The 24,732-nt window shown below is 47.2% G+C and overlaps 1 protein-coding gene across 3 annotated transcripts in view; it reads right to left on the reverse strand.

Moving 5' to 3' along the window:
* The window catches only part of DENND2A (DENN domain containing 2A), a 63,725-nt gene extending 39,965 nt beyond the window's left edge, over positions 1–23,760 (reverse strand). For 2 of the 3 annotated variants that reach the window (XM_062589823.1, XM_062589804.1), the window contains exon 1: positions 23,671–23,760. The gene's annotated coding sequence lies outside the window, so the exon portion shown is untranslated. Of the gene's footprint in view, positions 1–19,416; positions 19,436–23,670 lie in introns of those variants that run through there. The other variant, XM_062589813.1, reaches the window with a different exon arrangement.
* Positions 23,761–24,732: the final 972 nt, after the last annotated feature.

The following is a 24,732-nucleotide window of genomic DNA, read 5'->3' on the forward strand; positions in this document are numbered from 1 at the left end:
TCCTAGAGCAAGGACAGTCTCCTTGCTCATAGTTCCTTTAGCGCCTAGCACAGCAGCATCCGTGACTGGAGCTCCTAGGCACTGCCTTTAGTGATAAGAAATGTAACGACAGCAGAAGTCATCATACGTGCAGCCTCTCTCCCTCCGTTGCCACGCTGAAGTTTTGCTCATGACAAGCTTCTCTCTCTTCATAAGGTCATATAATTCCCTGATCCAGAAACTCTATCTCCGAGTTTTTTCCACTAGATTGCTAACAAAAACTGGCTTGAAAACTGACACTTGGGTGTGAGCAAACATGTTATGATGTTCATCAGCACAGTCATATATGACTGATGTACCCTGTGTAGGAGTGGCCAAAGAAGATAATAACTAATAAGAGGTGTAGGCTGGACTTGTTTCTTCATCTATAATAGATGGGACAAACCCCATTACCCTTGCTAAGCAGAAGCAGGGTAGAAAGCAGTTACTGAATCCTGTGAAAGGAGTATCCTGTAAAAGGAGCTGCAATGGGGCTCGCTGCCCTGCTTCTCCTTCAAAACAGCATCGCTGGGAGCTGGGGGACATCATAGTGGCAGTAGGTGCTTTCTCTGAAGGAGGTCTCTCACCCAGAGGTATGCAGGTCAGTGCCCTGTGGAGTCAAGCTTAGAGGGACATCTCTCCCTGAGCCACTATCTGTGGTGAGAAGAGCCCAAACAACGCATTCATGCTGAGCAGATTAATGAACAAGCTAGGAGTTCTCTAAGCAACAACACATCACATGGTGCAACAAAATCATAACCACCAAAGTATCTGCTGACATACATAGATGATACACCTACTCACAGCACATGAAGCTCAGGGAACTAAAGTCATCCCTAGGAGACGCACAGATTGCTGTGCCTTCACCCTTGAACAGTTGGGTATACAACGCGGCACCAGCATCATCCACGAAATTATCTCAAAATGCCAACTGGCTCTGTCCAAAAAAACATTTATCCAAACTGAGTGAAAGACATGAGGAATAAAGAATCACTTCTGGAATAAAAGCAGGAAATAATAAGGTACCTCCCAACTAGTCCAACAGTCAGAAAATTTGCCTGGGGCCAATCCAAAGCCTAAGCAAGCTCCAGAGGCAAACAGACCACCTCTTTCATCAATAAGGTCACCAGAAACAACACCCAGGACTAACCCACAGACATTCTAAAAAGGTGACAAGAGGAAGCTGGGATGGCAGCAATGGAAAACTGCCTCCAGCAGCAAAACAAAAGGTAGCTCTTCTGCACTGAGGTGCAGCTCCAAAAGGCACCTGAGCCAACATCACAGCTCACTGCAAAGGCCAGTTCCTCCCTCCTGTCTTCCTGCACCTCTGCCATGATCACACACTACCTCAACATTGTGCTGGTTTTAGCCCTCTTTGGAGCCCCTCTGAGACCTGTTTTAACTCACTAATAGTTTAGACAAAGTAGTTCAGGCAAGGGGTCCAACATGCACCAGATGTGGTGCAAGGATGGGAACGGGACCGTGTGGACAGGAGAGAAAAAGGGAGGAGTGTAGGGAGAGAACACAGGAGAGCATATGTGGTGATAGGGAAGAAAGACTCGGGAAGGGCTCAGCTTGCTTACTTAAACAGGTAAGCCTCAGTTAGGCAAGCCTACATTAAGCAAGAAAGGAGAGGCTTAAATGAGCCCCCAGGCATCATCCTGCATCATTCTAACATGAAGGAGGAGCTGGACAGAAGGATAAGAAAGGCAGGCTGTCATACATTACTGGACTACGAGAGAGGGACGGACCTTCGGGATAGCAATCACGACCTGTATTTGCAAAATCCTAGTCCTTGAAGCAGTAAGAAGGGAAAGATATGTTCCCAGCATGGATGATATTTAACCAGTGCAGCAGTGTAGTCCTAACTGGAGCATCAGTCCCTATGTTCCCTGGCTGTGACGAGCTGCAGTTCAGAAGTGTCATCTGAAAGATACTACTTTCCTGTCTCACATGCACCATGACCAGGGCCCTTGAAACTGTCTAGAAGAAAAGAAGCAAGGCTGAGTTCAGTTTGCAGATGACTTGAGAAAGATGTACCTACATCAGCCTGGTGCATTTTCGCTTATGGCTATTTTCTTTATAAAGCACAGGAGAACGTTCTGCCACAGTGGGAGGTACAGTTAGCACACCACAGTAAGAGGCACAGAGACTGTTTGATTTCCTTCCCTCAAGTTGCTTATGATTTTACAGTTCTAGTAGTTGTGCTCCACACACCATTGTTTCTGATCCAAGACGAAGCTGTCATTCCTGATCTGGGGAGGTGGTAAGAGATGGCTTTGTAGTTTGTAGCCATCTTCATATAATATACAAAGATGCTATAATCAACTCAACAGCAACCCGTGCCCAGAGCCACCATTCCTGGCACATAGACATCAAAGCACTGAGGCCATAAATTCAGCAAAGGGGAGAGAAGGTGCCGAGCCCCATTTGGAGATCCTCATCACTGCAATTTATTCAGGAATCCCTGCCATTGTTTGGAGGAACAAAGCAGTCATCTGATAGCATTTCAAAATAAAACAGGGAAAGGAAGGACAGGGGAGGAGGTGGGAGGAAAGAGGGAGGGGAGGGAGCTCTCAAACCTGTTGGCTGCACTCTGGGAAGGATGTGAAGTCTCCCAGCAGAAGCCTCTCCGCCTATCTCCCACATGCACCCGGCCCCACGATTCCCAGGGCCATGTGATAGGGGCTTCCTGCTACCAAGCAAAGCGAGACCTACCCCGACCTCTCTCTTCCAAACAGAGTTCCTGCCTGCTTTGTGTTTGCAAAGAGGCGTTTGTTTACTGATCTATCATTGGCATGCAGGAAACAGCCTTGAAACGAACTGTAATCATCTGTCTCCAGCAATAGCTGTTTGGTTTTCTTCTAATTTAAGTTCTCCTTCCCCCCACTTCTTCCCAGATGCCCTCTTCCCCACTTGTGATCAAAAAGCTGTGTAGAGTACGCACATCTGGTTCAAGCACCGGATACTATGTGACGTTTCCAAAGCGACTGAATAAAAAAGAGGCTCTGATAGTGGGCACACTCCTACCCCAGAGCACAGAGATGTCGTCCAGTGGGATCTCTTCTGGGAGACGAAGATATCCAGCTTTGCCCACTACCTAAACACACTTGCGGCAGCCACCAGCCAACGACAAAAGCCAGAGAAGCACCAAATACCCCATAGCTTACATCATTGGAAACGTATGCAGCCACCCTCCGAATCACACATGCAGATCCTAGTCTCGCATAAGATGAGGCGAGGATCACAGCGAACCTCCCAGGCCTCTCTTCTGCACCGTTCTCTTCATGAAGAAGAAAACAAGCATACCTCCGGGGGCTTGTGGTGGGGAGGTGGGCATTACCACTGCCGTATCTCCAGATTTTCTGTGCTCTGTTTACGCTGCACCTCACACAGATACAGGATCTGAACCCCTAACTAGGATATTAGCCACTGCCGGGGTGCATATAAACAATAAGGCTTCACATCACCAGAACCAACCTGCAGCTGCTCAAACTGCAGAAACTCTCATCCAGGGAGAATAAAGACAAGCTGGGTTTAAAAGCCCACACGCAGTTTCTTTCCCTTGGTGGCCACAGAAATATTCCGTCTAAAAATTTAATATCCTAGCCAGTAAATCACACCAGTAAGACAAAACCTACAAGCAACATTTCTTAACTCCAGTCCTTTATAGAATAGAGGATACAACATAGAGAGAAGTGACGAGACAACAATATATGCTATACATATATAAAGAACAGGAAGGATGCCAAGAAGTCAAAACACTAACCGGAAAAGCATGAGCCAACAGTTAAAGGCTTAAATGCTCCCTCCCCCAGCCCTTACTCTATTTCGAGCCCATTTCCCTTTGGGGAAGGAGAAAGCCTGAAAACGTACGCCCCTGCACGAACACACGCACACAGAGCTGCTGCGCGGGCCCCAGGCGCAGCCCCAGCAGCTCCTCCGGGCCACGCGCGGGCCCACGGAGGAGCGCGTCCCGAGGTGCCCGGCAGCAGCTCCGTCTCCGGAGGCGAGGGGGTCGTCGAGCCCCCACGGAGCAGAGGCGCCGGCGCCGGAGTGGCGACCGACGTCCTCGGAGCCCGACGGGGGGCCGGAGCCCGACGAGGGCAGCGGGAGCCAAAAGCAGACTCCCTTCGCGAGGCGAGACGCTCGCAGTGGGGAAGTCGCTGCCTCGAGGTGCCCGAGGCAGCCCTGCAGCAAGGCAAGGCTGGCCAGGATGAGCCTGTTAGGGTGGCACGTTTAGTCCGACTCCCTCTTTAGACCCCAGGCTTGGGCTCCACTGCTGTGGCTCCTACTTCATCTGTGGTCCCAAGCTGCTGCCTCTTCCCTCCTGCCTTGAAGCAGCTCAGGAGCAGGAGGCAGTAGCTCTGTGCTGCAGCCAGGAGGACGTGCCACTGGAAAGCTCTTCCCCGGGCAGGCAGGGAGCTTCCTTTCTCATGTGGCCCGGCGCCTTCGGGAAGTGGTGCAGTTGTGTGACCTCCCTCCAGCAAGAGGCCCCATGGCCTCGCATGTCCACCCCGGTCAGGCAGTCTGACACACCAGGCTCACAGATCAGGGCTGCAGCGACTCAGGAGACCAGTTAATTGCTCTCCTGATGCTTTCAGCACAGAGAAGAGTGTTTAATAACGGGTGGAGAGATACAAGGGATCCTTGAAACTTGAGCTTAGGACACTTATGGCCTGATTCAAAGCTCAGTGACACGTGCCACCAGCCCTCTCTAGCCTACATATTAGCAGCAGCAGTTTCTCTTCAGGACCACAGGATTTCTGTGAACTCCCACTTCGTCCTTTGCCAATCAGCCTTTCAGATACGATATGAGTGTACCCCAAGGCCTGGCAGAATAGGTCTCCTCAGGATCAGCAGGGCTTTGTGGTGGCATCCAGCAAAGGGCTAACTTGGCTTAAACATAAAAGGAAACTTCTTTACTATGAGGGTGGTCAGATATTGGACTAAATTTCCCAAAGATGTTGTGCAGTCTCCATCTCTGGAGATGCTCGAACCTGACTGGACATGGCACCGAGCAGCTTGCTCTAGCTGACCCTGCTCTGAGTGGCGGGTTGGACCAGCCAAACCCCAGAGGTGCCTCACAGCTCAGTGATTCTCCAGTTCTGTGCTGAGCCCCGTTAGCTGGGGAAAGGTGAGCTGCCACCTCTTGGAAAGCACCAGATGTGCTGGTTGTGCGGGTTTCTCCTGCTGGCCATAGAGACTGAAGACACTAACAGCAGGATCATTGTGTTCATTGTAGTCATAAAAGGATCCTAATCATAGGCTGCCAGGCCCAAGAAATATAAATAAAAAGAAAAAAAGCTGGATAAACTTATGTAAACAAAGCTGTGAAAGGACAATGATTGAGAAACAATATGCTCCTGCAGTACATTAGAGCTGGATCCTATATAGCCTCCTACTCCTCTTGCCCTCTGTCCCATCACTTCCTTTTGGATCTATGGTATTTCACCCTTGTGCTTACATGGGGGGCAGGAGAATCCCATGTAACAAAACAAATTGTATTTTCAAAAAACCCACATGGAATCCAAGTACCACAACCTTTCTCTTGTGCATAAACTCCTATATTAATGGAGTTTTAAAATGTTGCAATTTCAGGAACACAAAAGCTGGCAGTATCAGCATTCAGGCTGTGTGCAGAAAACCTGCGCATTATGCATTTTGATATGGTCTTAACCTTCATGATACAATTCTTTGCACTGGCCCTCTCCCTCTCTCTCACTGAGCCCATGCTCTGCCCACTTATATGTCATTAGCCCAATTTAACTGCTTGCTATGGTTAAAGGGATTGTCCTGCCTCTCCCTGGGTCCCTCTACTCCACCCTTGGCTGCCAGGCAATGTGGTCTCATCCCTTTCCTTAGTAAACAACACGCCTAATCAGATCTAACAGTTTATTGTCATTGACTGGGAGTGCTCCTACTTTATCTCCATTCTCACTCCTCCTGCTCCCTTGCATCAGCTCTGATGCTTGTCAAAGCCCTTGCTGAGCTAGTTCAACTCACTGAAGTGTCAAAGAAATAAAAAGGGGAAAAGTCAAAAGTTTCTGCTTGGGTAGTGAGGTTAGTCACTTGTCATGAAAAAGCTGGTAAGCATCAAAGCACATGCAAGGGAAGGGATGAAACTACATTGCTGGCAGACAGACACGGAATATTTTGCTTTTTCCCCACTTCTTCCCTTCAAGTACATTTATTGCCTACCATTTAACTATATAAATGGGAAACCAAGGTATACAGATTACAGTGAAAATTACCCCTTGTTTAGAGTATAAGCAAGACTTGACTTTTCAGGTTGTTACAAGTGCAATTCTCACTGCCTTCACAAGCAGCTGCGGGGGCAGCCCCACTGCCTCAAGTGTGGCACCCGGAGCTGGGAACACATAACAGCATGCAACTGGCAGGGACGCTGCTCTAAGGGTTTGTCCAACATTGTAGAAAGCTCTGGGAAGAGGCAGACTGAGAAGGCTCTTAGTCATTTCCTCTTCATTACCTGCCAAATTAAGCAAGAATCCCTGCAGACATCAGCTTCTCTCACTACATTACCCTGATTCACCTCCAGAGCAGGTCCCTTCTGCTTCACTGAATGAGGCCAAAGAAGTCTCAGATAAAAATCTGTGGCTGTGCCGTCAAGCCTGTGACCACTGTAGCATACATGCGTGGGGGAAATTTTAAAACTGCGTAGACATTAAACATTAAAACATTAGTAAAACATTAAAACTGTACAAACAGCCAGGCACTTTCCAACTCCTGAGTGCCTGACTTCACGCCTACAGAAATTGCATTCAGAGAACATGAATGAAGTTGCAACTTTGTGTCTGTTTGTTTGGTTGTTTGTTTTAAAGGCAAGCTGAAAAAGAAACACTGGAACTCCAAGGTAAGGCCTGGTATTGCTGCTCACACGGGCTTACGAGACAGGCTGGATGCTTTGGCTCCACTGAGCAGACCTCCGCCATCCGAGTTAGCGGAACAGCAGCAGCTCCAGGAGGACGGGCCAGACACTTTTCCAGAGGTTTTGCACATACTTGTCAGCAGTAGAGGAACAGGGAGCTTCATAAATAAATAAATAAATAAATAAATAAATTCAAAGGCTCCATTTCAGGCTCCCTACTCGCAAAAATCTTCTCTGATCTGTCCCTACCTCATTACTCTCAGCTCTTTACGTAAGGTCCTTGTCCATACCATTTTCCTTGCCTCCTTGGCGCTGGTCTTTGCTCCTCAGGTCTCCTCCTACCCAGACAGCCCCAATTTCTCTCTCTGAAGTCACTGTTCAAGTCTCAGTTTCCTCACCCACTCCTCGTCCCATGTTGCTCACACTTACTATCAGCTGCCTCAGCCAGACCCTCTCTGTCCCTTCTCATCCTCCTTTCTCTCCCCATCACCCAGTCTTCTCTTCCCAAACACTTCAAGTATCAGACCTGCCCTCTCATATCACTCCTTAACAAGTCCTTGTTCATCCTTAGTCCTTCAGAATACCTTTCTTCCATCCCAAGGACTTGGTACAATGGCTCCTAGCTGCAGTCTCTTCATTGCCTTCCTCCTGTCTCCCTGCCCAAGCTAATGATTCCCCCAGATTTCACTGGCTCTCAGTCCTATGTCAGCCCCCAGCCCTGCCTCCCTGTTCAGTCAGAGACAGCCTCCTCCGCACTCTGGGGCTCCTAGCCTTCAAAAATCTCCACTACTTAAGACACTTTAAAAACTACTTCCCTCCAGCTTCCAGTTTTCCTACATGCCCCCAGGCCTAGTTTCACCAAAACAAAGCTACCTAACATCAGATTAACAGTATTTTTTGTCCACATTTACGTGTGCAGAATTTGAGGAGCTTTCATATTTGTCCCAGGTTTTAGATACCTGGTGACAGTTGAAACTATGTCTCTTTTCTAGTTAACATACTGATACGCTGAACTCCGGGATACAGCTTTTGCACATGCATGTGCTTATCTGAGACAACACTTGCCCTATGCAGATGGTCTGCACTGACACACTGAAGATACTGGACTCATTTCATATGTGCATTTCTACTGCCAAAAGCCTGAGTAGATCCCACACTTTTCTCTCACTGCAATACCCCTGGCTGCACAATGTGGTATTTATTTCTTCAGAAGCACAAGGATAGCACCTTAATATCCCTATCATTGTCCCAGTTGCTCTTTTCCTTCCTTCCTAGGCCAGGCTTTGTCTCTTCTAGATAACAGTAAATCAAGCAGCTTCCAACTCTCTTCTGATGGGGTGCCAGAGGAATAACTGATGGCACATGGGAGTCAAGTTCCTAGTGGTCTAGTTCACTGTTTCTGGTGCTGAGACTTACAGGTCCTACTAAACCTCAGGAGTGTGTTCTGCCCCTCTGGTTAGGTGACCAACCTCGGCTGTGCACTACAGATGGGATGTATCAAATCACATACGATTCCCAGGTTGGGCCCCAGTGTCAGGGCTGTGATGACACAAGGCTCTGCTTGGAAAGAAGATAACCTACAGCAAAGAGAAGAGGGAAGCCAGCAGGAGCCGCTGTGGGCAATACTGCTTGGTCACCCTGGGTCTCAGCCACATCTTTCGGCCAGCCCTGTTCTATAATAAAGCAGTGGGACCCTTGAAAAAACTGCTCTCATTCTCCTATATATCACTTCCCTCCACCACCAGTCTGTTGAAGTTTGTAGGCTGTGCTCCACAGGGGTAGTACGAGCATCACCTGCCTGGCACAGGGCACTGGAAAGGACACACATTCATGAAGGATGAAATCACTGAGGATTATAGCTACTAAAAATAGAAACCTCTGCTGAACATGTGCAAGCTGAAATTTTATTCCCACAGAGACTTGGAAAAATTAAGGTGGAAATGACATAGCAGTGGCAAAGAACGCATTCTTGATCCAAAAAGCACCCCTTGCCACTATATAACATTTTGGTTCCAAAGCACAGGAATACTCTTAGCAAAAGAAAACCCTGATGTACTTTTTGAAGCAGGGGAAACAGCATATTTTTTTCCCCTAGCCTCATTATTTGAAATTGCTGAAACATTTTAGCTGGACGTTTTCAAAAGTCATTCACCCAGAGGCAAACGCTCAACATGGAAAACTGCAGATTGAAGCAAAAAATTTGACCTGAAAACAAAGAATTGAAAATAAGGTCTTACAATGTGAATTGTGCCCTGTTAAAGGCAGGGCAAGTTGCACCCACTATTATTAAGCTTGTCCCACATTTGCCATTGTCTTATTTTCCCTTTGTTCTTCTCCCTAGATACATAACACACGTACAGAAGAAAAGCTCAACAACTCAAAGGGTATTTGACAACCCTCCTTTCCTTCAGACAACCACACCCTCAGCTGGAAACACAGCATTCCTAGGATTGGTGGTAGGATGTTACAGGACCATATCAAAAAACCAACAATTTTTTTTTTCTTTTCTAATTCAATGTTCAGAAGCACTTGCTGATCTGTATTACTGCTTAGAAACATGGTAAGTCTTCACTTTGACAGTAGGTGAACAAATACTAAGGAAAAATTTACATGGAAAGGAGGAGATAGATTCAGGATTCCCAAATTGGCTTCTAAAATGAATTCTAAGTGGAATGTCATGTTTCAACCTAAGCTTTCTCAATGGAAGTCATGAACAAAAACCAAACCAAACCAAAACAAAACAAACAAACAAAAGATTTCCACGTGGAGAAACTGAGATGCTGAGAAGCAAAAGGCAGGAGCAGAGGACAGCTCTTCCATGCCAGTACATGTCAATAGTAAATCATCTCTGTGTTTCAGATCTTGTGTGTAAGTGAATGTGTGCACAGATCAAAACTGGTTAGACTGCTCAGCCCCTTTCAAAATGGGTTAATATTTACTTACGCTCTACAGTCTAATATAGGAAGATCCAGTTACATTAAGCCAAGGCTGAAGAAGACATTAATGGTGAAACCTGGGTTACTGAAGCGAACATGAGCTTGCTGCTGACATGAGCAGAGCCAGGGTTCATACCTGTTTGCCTTGACTTTGAAGCTACGTGCAAACAAGATGACCTTAATCAATGTGGAAAAAACAATAGAAACATGGACCAGATTTACAATAGCAGACATTTGCCAGCAGAACTGTATTAGCCACGTGGAGAGGCAGGATCATTAACAGATGCCGTGGAACTGACTTAACTCTCCACAAAGATGCGATTATATAGACAAAAACACATTTCTACACCAGTACAGCCAAATTCTGTAGCTATTTTTACTCCTCTGATAGAAATGCTGTGCTACAAATACACCAGTACTTCTAAATCAGCAAACTGCTTCTAAAAAGCAGCAGAAAGAGTTATTATTATGCTTATAAGAAATGCGAACATTTGACAGCATAGGAAACAACCTGCCACTAAAGTATAGTGTTCAGCTCATGAATCACGTTTTCAATGGGGTAAGATAACCTCTGCTATTGTAGCATAAATGGGACCCAGAGAAGTCCCTTCAAGGAGCAACTCACAGTTTCCTGTCAGGGAGACAAATCATCTCACATAGAGAAAGGAAATGAAAGCACTAAAATGAAGAACTTCAACTTCTTCCAAGTTACCATCAGGGAAGACAAACCAAGCCTCAGCAAATCTCTCTCTTGGTGGCCTTCACCCTACAGGATGTTGACTCTTTCCCCTCCCGATGAGGGATCGGCACACAGCTTCCTGACGCGGCCATCACCACAACCTTGGGGCACCATCTGCTGAGCCCCAGGAGCTGCGTGCTCCAAGAGACCTTCCTGTACCAGCTCTGAGTCCATGACCTGTTGCTACGGTCTTTCTGCTGAGCATCAGAAAAGCAAAAAGTCACCGGTAGACTATTTTCACTCTGGAGACCCTGTTCTCTTGCTCAGTCTCCTCTTTTCCTCCCACCTCTACCCTCTCAAATACCTCAGCTACCACAAGAATGGCAGCATCTCCCCCAGAAAGGAGCAGCACAGCCTACAGCACCCCCTCAGCCCACCCTCCCCGACGGAGCCTGGGGAAGCTTATGAGCCGCTAGAAATTCACCCGTTGCCCACCACGAGGAGGAAACCTGCACATCTCCAAAAAAATGCCTCTGCAAAAAGGCTGCAGAGGTTGCAACTCTAGCTTGCATTTATTTATTTTTCCAGGAGGAAAGCTGCTGTGCGTGTGTGTGTTTGCACACGCGCCTATGCCTGTGCACGCGCGCTCACACACACACACACACACACACACACACACACACACACACGCTGGTCAGGACAATAGGAAAAACGACACTGTAGCGAGGCTGCCAGGAAAGAGTCAGCCATCTGCCCGCGTGGAGAGCGCTTTTCCCCCTCTTTTTTGTAATAAGAGGAATGTAGCTGCGAGAGCCGCCATCCGCCCCGCGCTGGGGAGGAAATCTGAGAGCCTGGGCCCTGCCAGGGGAAAGGAAGCGTGGGGGAGGGAGGGAGCAAGGCGAGTTGATGCGGTTAAGCGGGTCACTGCACTCCTGGCCAATAAAAACGGGGGGGGGGGGGGGGGAGAGAGAAAAAAAAATTAATCGAACCAAAAAACCCAAACCCCCGGCCTGAAGTGGGATGCACGGGAGAGAGCAGCCCTTCCGCCTCCCCCTTGCGCTCTCCCACACGGCTGGATTTTCTCTCCCTCCCAGGCACCGGGAGGGATCCCAAGCAAAGAGACTGCCCGTCGCCACCAGCGGGCTCGGCGGCAGGAGGGCAACGCCACCCCTTGCGCTGACACCCTGGATAAGAACGCAAAGGAAAATAATAATAAAATAATAATAATAATAATCAAATCTCTCTCTCTCTCTCTGAACTTGTGCATCCATGATCCCTTCAGTGATCTGTCTTTTGGCAATCAGAACACAAGACAGTTTAGGGAAAGACCCTTTACTCTCTCCCAACCCAGGGCAAAGGGAAACAGCAAGCCTGCTGCTTGTAACTATGCGCACATTTTCCCCACAGGCTAAAAAAAGGATCTTCTCTTGGTACTTTTAGGCAAAAATGCTGGAAAGACAACAAGATGGCCAAGTGGCATATTTTTCTGCCACCTTGGTAGAAAAAACCCTGAAAACGCAGAAAACTGAAATTTTCAGAAGCGACAACATGACTTCAAAGACAAAGGCCTGTTTTCAAAACTGACTGAGGACTAGATTAAAAAAAAATGTAAAACCAGCTAACAGAATTTCAAAAACAAACAAGCAAAAAAATTGCAAGCACTCATTCCTTTCCCTCTGGCTGCAAGAGGGCACATTATTTAGGCATTTCTGGGGGAAAAAAATCCACCCTTTCATGCACTTATGTACCTTTAAAGTTCTGGCACTTCCAAGGTATATCTATGTAGTCAAGCGCTGGATCCGTCCAGCTATATGGAGCTGGCACAACTTGTTAGCATGGGACGTGCCTGAGCTAACGGTCCCAGTCCTCAGAACGGCTTTCCCAGAAGAACTGATTAATTCAGACGAAGTCTAAGTGTCCGGGCAGCTCGCCGCATGGACAGACCCACCCAGACACTCCGCACCTGAGCGTGTCAAAGTCCCAGATCCAGACTGCCACCCAAGGGTCCAAACCCCTTTCCACAACCACGCTCAGGTTCCTACTTTTAGCAGTCGCTTTTTGAACATTTTGCTACTCCTAAAACAAACCCAACTGTCAGTGCAGCACACTGAAGCCTTTTCCTTGCATGCTTCTCTCTTGGGTGGGAGGACAAGAGACGACGGGCACAAGCTGACACAAGGAAGGATATCAGCAAACGAGAAACTGGACATAAGGAAAAGCTTTTGGCTGTGAGGACACTAAAGCACTGAAACAGCACCGTGCTTTCCATCTTTGGAGGTTTTCAAGATCCAGCTGGACAAAACCCTGAGGAACCTAGTCTGAGCTCAGAGCTGACCCTGCTTGGAGCGGGAGGCTGGACTACAGACCTCCCACAATCCCTTCCAACCAGAATTATCCTATGATAACCTGGCATAAATCACTGTAAAGGAAAGCATTCACTCTTGGTTAAGAAGAAGAAAAAAAAAATCACTGCAAACCCACTTCCTTTAAAAACACTATTACTAGGTGCCTTTCCTTCCCCCAAAGATTTCTTTTGTCTGTCATTTCTTAAAACTCTCCAACTGTCCAGAAAGCAAGCAGTAAAACAGCTGCTAAAACAAGATGCAAAATTATGCTACTAGCAATGCATTTCTGTGATCTTTTTCCCCAGTGATTCTGCAGTACCTGATAAACTTCAGCCATTCTGTGAAAGCTATCAAGCATGAATCTACCAGTAAGACTGCCTTGACAAATACTGATGAGTGGTATAAATTCTCACTATTCTAGTAAAAAAAGAAAGTATTTGCTTCCCAAATTCATTTCACTTACAGAGAACATCAGGAGTTAAAAATTTAAGAAGCTTAAAAGTTATTTCATGCCTATTTTTTTTTCTAAAAAAGTGAGAAATCTTTGCCCCCCCATTTTTTTGCTGAAGCATTTCTTTGGGTTTCTCATGGCAGAAAACCTAGAAACTGGGGATTTATCAAACAGTCATGTATTGTTTGCTACTCCCCTCCAAGGGATGTGCTGAATGCAATACATACTCCAGAGGACATTCATTTCTGTTGCGTACTCTCATATACATATATATATTTCAAATGTTTGATAGTAAAGCAGAGTCGGAGAATCCATGCACAAATTCCTACATCGAGCCCTTATGTCCTGACCAAAGCAGAGCGTATTCTTACAGCAGCTTCCAACCCTGAGAAAGTGCATCCAAGTTTTGTATTCCAGGGTAACCACAAGGGCATACTCCACCCAAGATACTTGAATGTTGTCCTGGACCAGGCCCCAATATTGTTTATTGTGCACAGGAAAAGCTCACTACTACAAAGAAGCCAGCACGGAATGCATTTCACAAGGGCACGTTCTACACAACTCAAAACAAAATATCAAAGTAGGATACTGCTGAAGTCAAATCCTCTGCGGAAGCCCCTACCCCCCGAATGATTCAATAAACATCATCCGCTTTCATCTCGAGACTCAAATACCCCTTGTTTCCAACTTCCACCTCCAAGTTGAGGTGAAATCCTTGCTCTACTGAAGGCACTGATGCAGCTCCAGTGATTTTGGTGTGGCTTGCTTCTCTCCTTCCACCCCTGCCATTCACATTCCCCTCATTTCTGCCCCCACCAGCACAAGGCCATGTAAACCCACACAGTGTCCCCCAGCTTCAATTTCATAAAACTTTACAGAGGGGACAAGGGTTTCCTGCAAGGGTTCATACAGCGTGAAGCAGAGCACAGAGGCTTCCCCAGGGTGAGGGAAAAGGTCTCCAAGAGCACAAGATAAGCCGTAGGAGACAGGCAGCCTCCATGGCCGTTCACCTGGCAGTCCAATCCTGATGATAGATGGGTTCTTCTGTGAAGTTCTCACTCTCCCACACCCAAGAAAAGCAAGCGTTATACATTCGGCTATAAAGGTCCTGCTCAGGAAAGAGGCTCTTGCATAAATATTCCCCCCCGCCACCGATGATGACTTTAGTAAATGTACATACACCATAGATTAGATACTATTAACGGGCCAGTTAAACATGCCTCACCAGAACCACTCTCTTCTATACGGAGGTAGAAGCTGCAGTATGTTGTTTCAATTATCCATGGTCAAACACAATGGATCTTCTGACAAAGACTACAGCTTCTTTATTGGCAATACAATTGGCAGACATTAATGGCAACGTAAACCTAAACTTGATCTTTCAGGGGAAATTCTCCTAACATTTTCTTCAACTAGAGGAGGCCCAAGAAGAGTTTATGTAATGCTGTACTTGATTTACTTCTTGGCTGGTAAAAAAAAAAAATGTTTTGCATTCAAGTAGGCATTCTTCCTCCCATCTCTTCCATAAGTAATAATTCACACACTCACATTGGATAGCATTTACTTAAAAGTTGGTCATCCACTTCTCTTTGTAGGTCCATTACATTAATGTTAAAAAGAAAAATAAGATAGAGGAGAAATGTCAGCATTAAATATAGGTTAGCAAGAAACTGATTTTGCCTATACACATTTCCAGGCAAAAGGAATGTTAGAGATGCACAGTATTTTAAAATACAGTTATCCTATAAAACTAAGAAATCACTTTTCTTTAGATCTTCATTCAAATCTATATACTGACTTTTGATGACAGGTAAGAATGATGATGAACAAGAAATTAGTTCCATCTCTGGTCAAATGTTTGCTAAGACTTTTTTTGAAAATATTGTACATTGAAATAAGAGTAAGCAGTTTATACATTAAATATACTCCTAGGATACTTCAGATTAACATAATATCCTGTGCAGGAATTAAACTGGAACAACAGGCAGATCCACCTCCACTAACTCTGGACATTCACATGTGAGCTAATCTTTTAGCTTCTGAGGGGGTGATTCATGCCCTAGAAGTACTCTCTTTTCCTGAGGTAGATGTCTCTCAAACTATTCCAGTGAACTGCACTGTAAAAGTGTTTTTTTTTTGTTTTTGTTTTTTTTGACCAGAAAGAGTCCAGAAACTAATTTAGCTGGGCAAGATGGATCCCACTCACATACCTGAAACAGAGCTGCACGGCCTCAGCAATTTAATTTGTATAAATCACAGGCATCTGAGTTTTGCTGGATGAATAAATTATTTATGATTTCTGATTAACTGAAATTGTTTTAGCCAAGTTCAAAACAAATTTGCAGTGTGGAGAGGGAAAAGGAGAAATATTTAAGAAAATGTTTGATGCAGTATAAAGACAACATACAGTTAGGTTCTTTATTTTGTAATGATGTTTCCTATCAAAATTTATCTAGATGTAGAGGAGGAGAGATTATACTCTCCTTCTAAAGGATCGAAAATATTTTGTTCAAGCCTCCCATCCTCCCCACCAAGTATTTTTTTGGAATGGACAAAAGAGAGAATGAGAAAAAAGGGGCTACCTTGCTCTCCTCCATATAGGGTTTATTTATTTATTTAATTGAGCCACAAATGGAAAAAAGAAATATGACACCATCACTCCAAAATAACAACAAAAAACTCCATGCTCACGGTCATTGCTCAGCTAAAGCTAATGGAGCTACAACAGTTTACATTAGCTGAAGAAATGGTCTTGTGCTTCGAGTGACCTCATCCATGTACATCTCCCTGTACATTACCAAGTTTTGCTTCTTCTTTGAAGCAATTTCTTTAGAAAAGTTGCATCATACAGTCTTTTGCTTAATTCTGCATTCAAGTATTTCATTATAAAGCATACCAAAACCCCTTCTATAGCCGAATATTGTTCACAGGTTTTTTAAAAATACATGTACAGCAGAGACAGCTGAACTACATAGGTCCTTCTGGAAAAAAGAATAGGTTGGTGATGACCTGTTTCCAGGCACTTTTGAAAGTTTCTTTCTACTTAAAAATAGAAAGAAAGAAAAACAGCGTAATCCAAGATCAGGCTTGATTTTTCAAAGAGCATATCTTCCTAGAGAGCCTGAAGTAAAAAGAAAACGTGAATGGAAGGCTGCCTTTAGTATGAATTAGCAGAGGGAGTGGGATCACATATGTAAATAGTTTTGTTTGAAGAACAGAAGAGCTAGAATTTTTATTTCTGCAGTGATTGCTGGTCAGAGTTGAAGTACTACACTGCTTTTATAGAGAAAGTCCTCTGTTTCTGATAAAATTTCCAGATTCCTTCAGATCAGAAATATTGCTTTCCCCATGCAAGCAAATATTAAGCAAGTGGGACATTAGGCAATCTATTATATGTCAGAATATGTTAGTTTAATAAAAAAAACTCAGTGAATTCTGACAATGTCTTATGAAATTTATGGCTTTTAGAGGCAATCTTATTTTTCCTTGAAACACACCCAGAAGCGTGTTTCTCTGACTAATGGAATGTAACAGAGAAACCCTTGGTTTCTCGCTGCATTTGTGTACACTAAATCCTCCTACAAAGTAAGTTTCCTACTGTGCAAACAAGAGGATACCCATGGGGCAAGCTTTAGCATAGACTAAGTGGCAATAGCCATCAGTATCTTTTCCCAAAGCAAGTACAGTAGTAGTCTACGCTAGAGGTGACACAATGGCAAAACTTCAACTTGCAGTCACTCAGAATAATCTCAGGGGAAAGAGAGAGAAATCTGATGCAAAAAACAGTTACTGTAGTTACTGCTGATTTCCCAGTAGAAAATTGCTCAGTTCTCTCTCTGAGCCTGACAAAACCGAACAATGGAGCCAACTAGATCAGGGTTTCTTACATCATCTGGAAAAAGCTCAATACCTTACACATCCCTTTTCAGTAAGTTTGCAGAGTCCGGCTACAAATTGCTGCACATACAGCCTAACATGTCAGGGCAGGGAAAAAAAAATAGATTCTCAATTATGGCCTGATCTCAAGCTCACTGAATTCATGGAAAAATTCCCATTGACTTCAGTAGACTGTGGAGGATGTCTCAGGGTGTTTTTGGCCAGATGTTGATCTCTGAAGTATAAAAGCAGAACACCACATGCGCTGGAGAAGACACTCAATTTTAGTAAGAGGCATTTCTCCTAACTAATATATGCCACTGAGCTCTGGATAACTCAAGCCTCAGCTCCTACCCAAAAGGAAATATAAAACCTGATTACCTCAAGTAGGATTCACAGCATGTTTCACAGTTGAAACATGCTGTATTTTTGCACACAGGATACGTATCCATCTTTGGGGGTGGGGGGGGAGGGAGCTTAATATTTTTCAGGGAAAAAAAAGCTCCAATAGTCTGAAAAGTCTCTGGGAATTCTTCCCTTTTTAATTCAGATACATGCCAGAATGTTTCTCGTAAGGTGTTGCTTGGCTGACACTAGTGAGTGAAACTCATATTTATGAGGTGCCCTAATGCTGCCCTGTGAAATTTGCCATTTCCCTCTGTGAAAATTGGCTCTCTCTATCATGAGAACACAATCCCCAAGGATAGGAAAAACAAGCCTCTTCACTGCTCTCCTCTGCAAACAGATGTGTGCACGTTCCCCAGCTCCGTAAGTCATGGCTGGCTTTTGGCAAAGAACCACAGCAGCTGCACATCTGCAACAGGGAAAAGCTTTCAGCAAAAGATACCGAGGGGGATTTTATCCTCCCCCCTCCTGCAAAGCAAGCTCAGCATTTGTTTCTCTCTAGATGACACCCTGATGGGTTGATTTAATCATTCACATATGCACGTCTATCCACAATGCCAGCAAAATACCAGTGCTGTGAAAGCATCTCACCTGAACTGCGTACAGTAATGTGACTTGTCAGCAAGAACTTGGCAAGAGTCTCACAGAGTATCAAGAGAAAGGCAACATGCGAGGACATCGCTGATATAAAATGATTCTCCTGAATACTACTGTGCATGCAAGAGACCATTTGTAATTAGAAAAACACCTCAGCAGGTGTTAAACTTTAAGCTGTGCTCGAAGGCCACTATCTTCAACAAGATTTAAGCTAGTGTTGCATGAAGTCCAGTCCACACCTTCCTGAGCAGAAATGATGTGCTGAATTGGAAGCCCAGCTACTCTGCTGGGTGGACTTAAGCATGCTCTTCAAAATTCATGTTTGCTTGAATGATTTGCTGAACCAGGGGCACTGTATGAAAAATTTAAATGTAGAGGGATCACAAAAACACTTCATCACCTTTATTCCCAAAGAGAAATGTACTTAAAACACAGACTATATAGCCATTTAAAATGATTCTGGTTTTAAAAAGCAATAAGCACTTGTCCCGAAAACACAGTTGTTCCAGCGGATTGCTGAAGTCCGCAGTAAGTTTTCTGAAAACCTAACTTCTGCGCCTGAACTTGCTCAGAAGCCACCTTCTTTCTGGGATCTGTAGGACCAGGAGTCTCAAAGGCTGGCAGGGACCCTATACAAAAACTCTTTCATCCACTTCCAGTCAAGGTGGCATCTTTCCCCAGTCAAGCCACCCCTAACCATCATCAGCTCTTGGCACTTTAAGTGCCTGGGCCAGATTTTCAAATAGGCTCAGAATCAAGCTTTGGACTGCTTCACCAAGGCTGTATTTTCCACCAGGCACAGTCTCCTACGCAGGCATCTAACCAAGACAAGAGCTTTCCAAGTAAGACCAGCACCCTGTACTGTTCAGCAAGCCTAATTACTTATGCGATGCCCAATGAGAGCCGGGCATAGGAAAATACAGCTGTCAGCATTTAACAGAGCCCATCTTCCCATGGCTCCCAAACCAGGCTGTTAGCTGTGCTAGAAGGAACAGGATCTGCGATACAAACTTCCACCAGCATCAGTGACACTGACTGAGAGGGAAGAGAAGATCTGCCATAGATAGAAGATGCCATAGTTAAAATAAAGTCCCTCCAGACCCTCAGGCTGGCTCAATCCAGCAACATCTACCCTGTTAAAGCCAGAGCACAGCACCAGCAGCAATTTGCAAGTCCCACCTTCAGGCATCGTACACAGAACCAACCGACGGCTAACTTACTTGTCCAGCTGCCTTGCTTTTGGCTCCTACTCTGATCTTCCACCACAAACTTTTAAATGATCCATGTCCCATACCCACGCTCCTGCGTGGGACCCAGTCAAAGGTGCACATGAAGCCGCCTGTGTGGAGAACCCGCTGGGACAGCCAGGCCCATCTGGTAGAGGCTTTTCTCTGAGTGGGTTGGTGTTTTTATTTTAACTCCCTCTGCTTCTGGGCCCCTCTCTGTCTCTCGCCCCTCCCATCTCCCTCTCTGCTCATGAGGAGAGAGTTTCCATCCTGGCTCAGGGCCAACGTATGTATGGGCAAAGGCAGTACTCAGGAAAAGCCATCTTCTGCTCCCTTTCATCGCATAAACATTGCTGTTTCCCAGCCCGAGAGGCCAGAACCGAGCGAGAGCTTTCGCCGCAGCGCAGAGGGCCTGAGAACCGGCTATGCGGAGCCACGGGCAGGCGCCTGGGCCCGGCCGTGCAGTAACTGCCTCCTCTCCCAGGCACATCCCCAACTGCGCCCCGGGACTTCACCCCAACCACCCCAGAGTCACCCTTCGGGTGGCTGCCACTTACACATCACCCTCAGCAAAGGACCGGCGGGGGGACAACGGAAAGAAGCCTCGCAGGAAATGTAAAACAGACCCCGATTTATTCGCTGACTCTTAATACGTTTGATTACTAAAAAAAAAACAACCTTTAATCATCATTGCTACTATTATCTGCCCTCTTAAATTCCTGGAATTAGCATTAGGCTAGTTTTAGCTGGTTTTCTTAATCCGGGGAGGTGAAGAAGTATTGAAATAATAAATGAGGATTATACCAAAATTTGCAGCGTTCATTCCAGGAGTTTCAGCCTATGCTTGATTTCCCCTCAGTTTTACAGTGGAATATTACTACTTGAAGAAAAGACAGGAATGAAGTTATCAATATACGTTATCTAACTTAAGTAAAGGAGTCCTGAAGTTTCAAACTTCTTGTGAGAAAGATTTCTCATGGTCCCCCATTTTGGGTCTTCGTCCCACATAGATAGTATTCTATATCTAACCAGCAAAGATGTCTAGGTGACAAATTTACCTCACACCAATACAAACCCAGGGTATTTCCAGCACGATTATTCTTGCAGTAACCTGACCAGGGACTACTTATGGCACCAACCCCATCAGTCCTGCGTCTGTTGACTACAGACAGGAGTGCCCTGACCAGATTAGCTGGTGAGCCACGCGAAGGTTGGGATGGATTTTGAAAAGAGCTGGCATATAGCACCTCAACTAGTTACTTATTTAACATAGTGGTGATGCCTGTCAGTGCCATAGCGATAGCAGAGATCTCCAACTAGTCCTCAGCCTGTTCTGGGCCAGACTTCCACCCTTGGTTGTGACTCTACAGTTCAAAAGTCAGGTTATAGAGTGCTAACAGGTACAGGGACTGTGCTCTACAGCTTCTTCGCATTTAGATGCCCAATTTCAGAATCACCCATGGCCTCTACTGAAGTCACCATTTCAAAAGCACAGCCCAAAGCCAGACAGTGGACCCTGGAGTTCAATCCAACAGTGGGCCCAAGGCTAATCGCTGATACCAAAAGCGGTCCCACTCACTCTTCACTGAAACCACCAGCAAACAGCACACCATTTCAGCCTTTGCTTTCACTTCCAGTAGCAGTTGGTAAAGCCATTTAGAGATGAAGAACAGAGAAAAATCCTATGAACAAGATAATCATGCCATTGTCCTCTCCATTCTACTTCATAGACAAAATCAAGACAACATTGTCATTCTCATTGCCTTTTCTGGGTAAAACACTCCCCACAGACTGACACCCCTCAGACTCAATATTACTGAACCTTATCTGGACAAGATCGAGCTCGTTCATTTACTTGCTTGAGTGCAACAGAGAATTTCTTTCAGGCAACATCCTGCTCCCTTCTTCCCTGCAGAGATTCTTCTCTGTCCTTGAGGAGCTGCTATGCAACTTAATTAAAAGTCTTATTTCAGCATTTCCTTTATAATGGAGGCCTCTTCCAGCCAGCTCTTGGGACCTTGCCAATAGACATATCAGCCACCAGTACTTAAATCCTTCCGTTAAAAAAATGCTTCCCTGAAGAGCTTACACCTCAGTTCTGAATGCCTAAGAGAGCCAATCACCAAAATTAACCAGCTTCAAGAACAGCTTAAGTGAGGTTCCACCCCATTCTCATGGGCTTAATAGCGGAGTAAGAAGCCTCTTCTCTAGCCTCCATTTAGAAGGGAAAAGGTTTGGTATAGTTCAACTCAGGAAATAAATCCCACGTGCTACAAAAGGAAGAGAGAATCTACTGCCCTGGATGATGCGTTCATGGGGATACAAAAGAATATGACATTTCTTGGGCAATTATGAAATGACTAACATCTCCCAAACTTAACAGTCTGGCTCTGTGGCATCAAGACCAGATTGGAGAACTTCTTAAACTTGGAGCAAGCTTTGCATTTGCCTCTGTGTCCCCAGAGTGCCCAACAAAACAAAGGTTTAACTCTAATCTAAGTTAGATATCTATATCATCAAGGATGATATACAAAATAACTCAACACGAAAGCTTCTACTGAATTTGCATCACTTCTGAGAAGTACAGCCTTGCAGCTTAAGTGGTCTTTATTTATTACCTGCTTGTCAAAATGAAAATTAGTAACAGACAAACATGCCAGGCATGGGAGAAAGACGAGCATACTGTAAGCACTTGAAGAAGAATCTAAATGCCCTTCTTGTTTTCGGAGAACGGAAAGCATCACATGCTTCATCTTTACAGACAGAACGTCCCAAAAGACTTCCCAAGGCAGTGAACTGCAGACACCACCAAAAGAAGCACTTTGACCACAAGTGGATACTGAGTGCCCCAGCAAGGAGGATGGTGCTTGGGGATCAGCGCTGAAGAGAGCCAGTAGTTCTGCACTGCCTGTCAGGGCAGAGAACGTGCTGTGGGCCTACCCAGCCTTCAGCACAAAACCTTCTAGCTCACAGGCCAAGAGAGGTCCCAGCTGAGCTATAAATCTTCAGCCTGCTTTCTTATATCCCAGGTCACTCTAACGTCTTTTGTTTTCATTCTCTTTAATTTCTCAAAGAGATGCTCTGTTATCCTGGGAAATCTTGTGGCTTTCCTTTCATTTCCATACTTAAGAGTTTTCAGTTTTTTCCAGGTCTATCCCGAGGTGGTAAAAATCCATCTCACATGCTGAAACAACGCTGCCTAGACTATTAAAAAACAAAAAAACAAACAAAAAACCACGCAAGCCCATAAACATTACCCTGATGACCACAATCCAGAACACAACACAAGGGTCAAGCAGAGGCACTCCTTTCTTTCGGCATGATGCGGCAGCGACTCGTTTTCTGGCGGATGAGAAAGGGAGCCAGTACACTTTGCTGGACTTCGCTGCCGCACACCAAGAGTTGTCAGTAAGCTAAGAGCCAACACAGAAAACAGCATTTTAATCCCTCAGCAACACCAGCTGCTCCCTTCCAAGTAGCAGTACTGCTGAAAGCCCCGAGGAAATCCCTCTGCTCCTCTCTCTGTCCTCCCTGCCGAGCTCCACCAGCCAGGACTACTCTCCTAAGAGCAACAGTCCTGCTTGGATGGTGAGAGCAAACGTGGCAGGGGACACCTCTGCGACAAGAACAGCTTCTGAGAAACCGGCCGGCCTGCCCGGGAACCAAACCGTGCTCTTGCAAAACGCTCCCCGGTCTCGGCCCTGCTCTGCGAGCGGACTGAACGTGCCGCGATCCGCTCCTTCGAGGTTCAAGCGCAGCCCACAGCAGCCGCAAGGCCCCAGTCCCGCGGCGGCCTCCCGTCCCGCACGGAGAGCTCCGCCGAGACCCGCTGGAAGCGCCTCCCTGAGGCACCTTGCGCGGCGCTTTCGGCGCCCCGAGGCCCGGCCAGGTAAGTCCCCCCGCGCCCCCTTCCCCGCCGCTGTCGCCGGGCTCCCGCCAGCCCCGGGTACCGCAGCGGGCGGGCACCGTGGCTCCCCGGGCCAGGTGAGCATCCCCGTGCGCGCCCTGCTCCAGCCAGGGAGCGAAGGGAGACCCGCGCCGCCCAGCGCCCCGGGGGCCCCCAAAGGCGGCTGCTCGGCGGGCGCCTCCCGCGCTTTACCCCAGCCCGCCGGGCCGGGCCGGGCCGGGCCGGGCGGGAGCGCCCGGCCAACGGCCGCAACGTCCCCCCGGCCGCCGCCGCCGCCGCCGCGGGCTCCCTGCCCTCCCCCAGCGCCGCCGCCGCCGCCTTCCCGCGCCGCCCGCCCCTACCTTCCCCAGCGGCGGCGGTGGCAGGGGGGGGCCGCGCCCCGGCATGGCGGCTGCGCCCGGCGGCGGGCTGGCGGTGCGCGGCTGGGGGCTCCCGGCCCGCCGCTGCCCCCAGCCCCGCCGGCGGGGCGGGAGGGAGGCGGGCGGCGCCGCCCCGCCCCGCCCCGCCCCGCCTCGCCGCCATGTGCCGGCCCCGCCGCCTCGGGCGGGCCCCGTCGCCATGGCGACGCCGCGCGGCCTCCTCGGGGTGCCGCCGCCGGGGCTCGGCGTGCGCCTGGGGGTGGGAGCCGTGCTGGGCTTGGGGCCGGGAGGGTGCAGGGCCGCCGGGGGCACGGCGGGGCCCGGCGCCAGCGCGGGTGCTGGGCGGGAGATTAAGGCCGCCCGGGGCAGGGGTGGCGCACGACGGGCGAAGGGAGCGCGGCTGCAGCCCGCGCAAAAGCGCGGATCAGCTCTCGCCGCTCCCCGGGGGAGATCCGGTGCCTCGTCAGCCGGGTGGCAGCGCCCGGCTTCCCGCTCGGGAGCTCGAGATCCCTTTTCTAGCTGTGAACGCAGGTATGAGAGGGAAGGCAGCGAGTCCTTGCTTGCTGCCAGTACAGCACCGGTCACTCCGAAAACTTTCCACTAAAAGTGACGCAGCATTTGATCAGCCTGCGTATGCTGCATTGAAAAGCAGCTAGTCGTAAAAGCCTGCAGAGCGGCTTATGTGGGTACGTCTGATCACCGACACGGAGCCCTAATCCAGCTCTTCAACAGCGCGTGGTTTTCCTTGTTCAGAGATGCGCTGTGCGTTAAAGTGAGGGAGAGATCTGGAGCAGGAAAAGCAGTAGGAAGTTATTCTGAGCAGAGGTGTGCGGTTATTAACATACACGGAAACCGGGAACGAACAGAAGTTTGGAAGGCTGCAGCTTCGATTTCAGAGCCTCCCTGCGTGGGACAGTAGCCTTGTGCGAACAGCCAAGCCCACAGCAGGAGGCTGGCGTCTTCTGGGCCATGGCTGTCCTCTGAAACATGCTCTCTGGTGGGTAAGCCACGCACAAAAATCTCCCAAAACGGAGAGACAGACGA

The sequence above is a fragment of the Rhea pennata genome, chromosome 1, assembly GCF_028389875.1.
Source record: "Rhea pennata isolate bPtePen1 chromosome 1, bPtePen1.pri, whole genome shotgun sequence".
In the NCBI taxonomy this organism is placed as follows: Eukaryota; Metazoa; Chordata; class Aves; order Rheiformes; family Rheidae; genus Rhea; species Rhea pennata.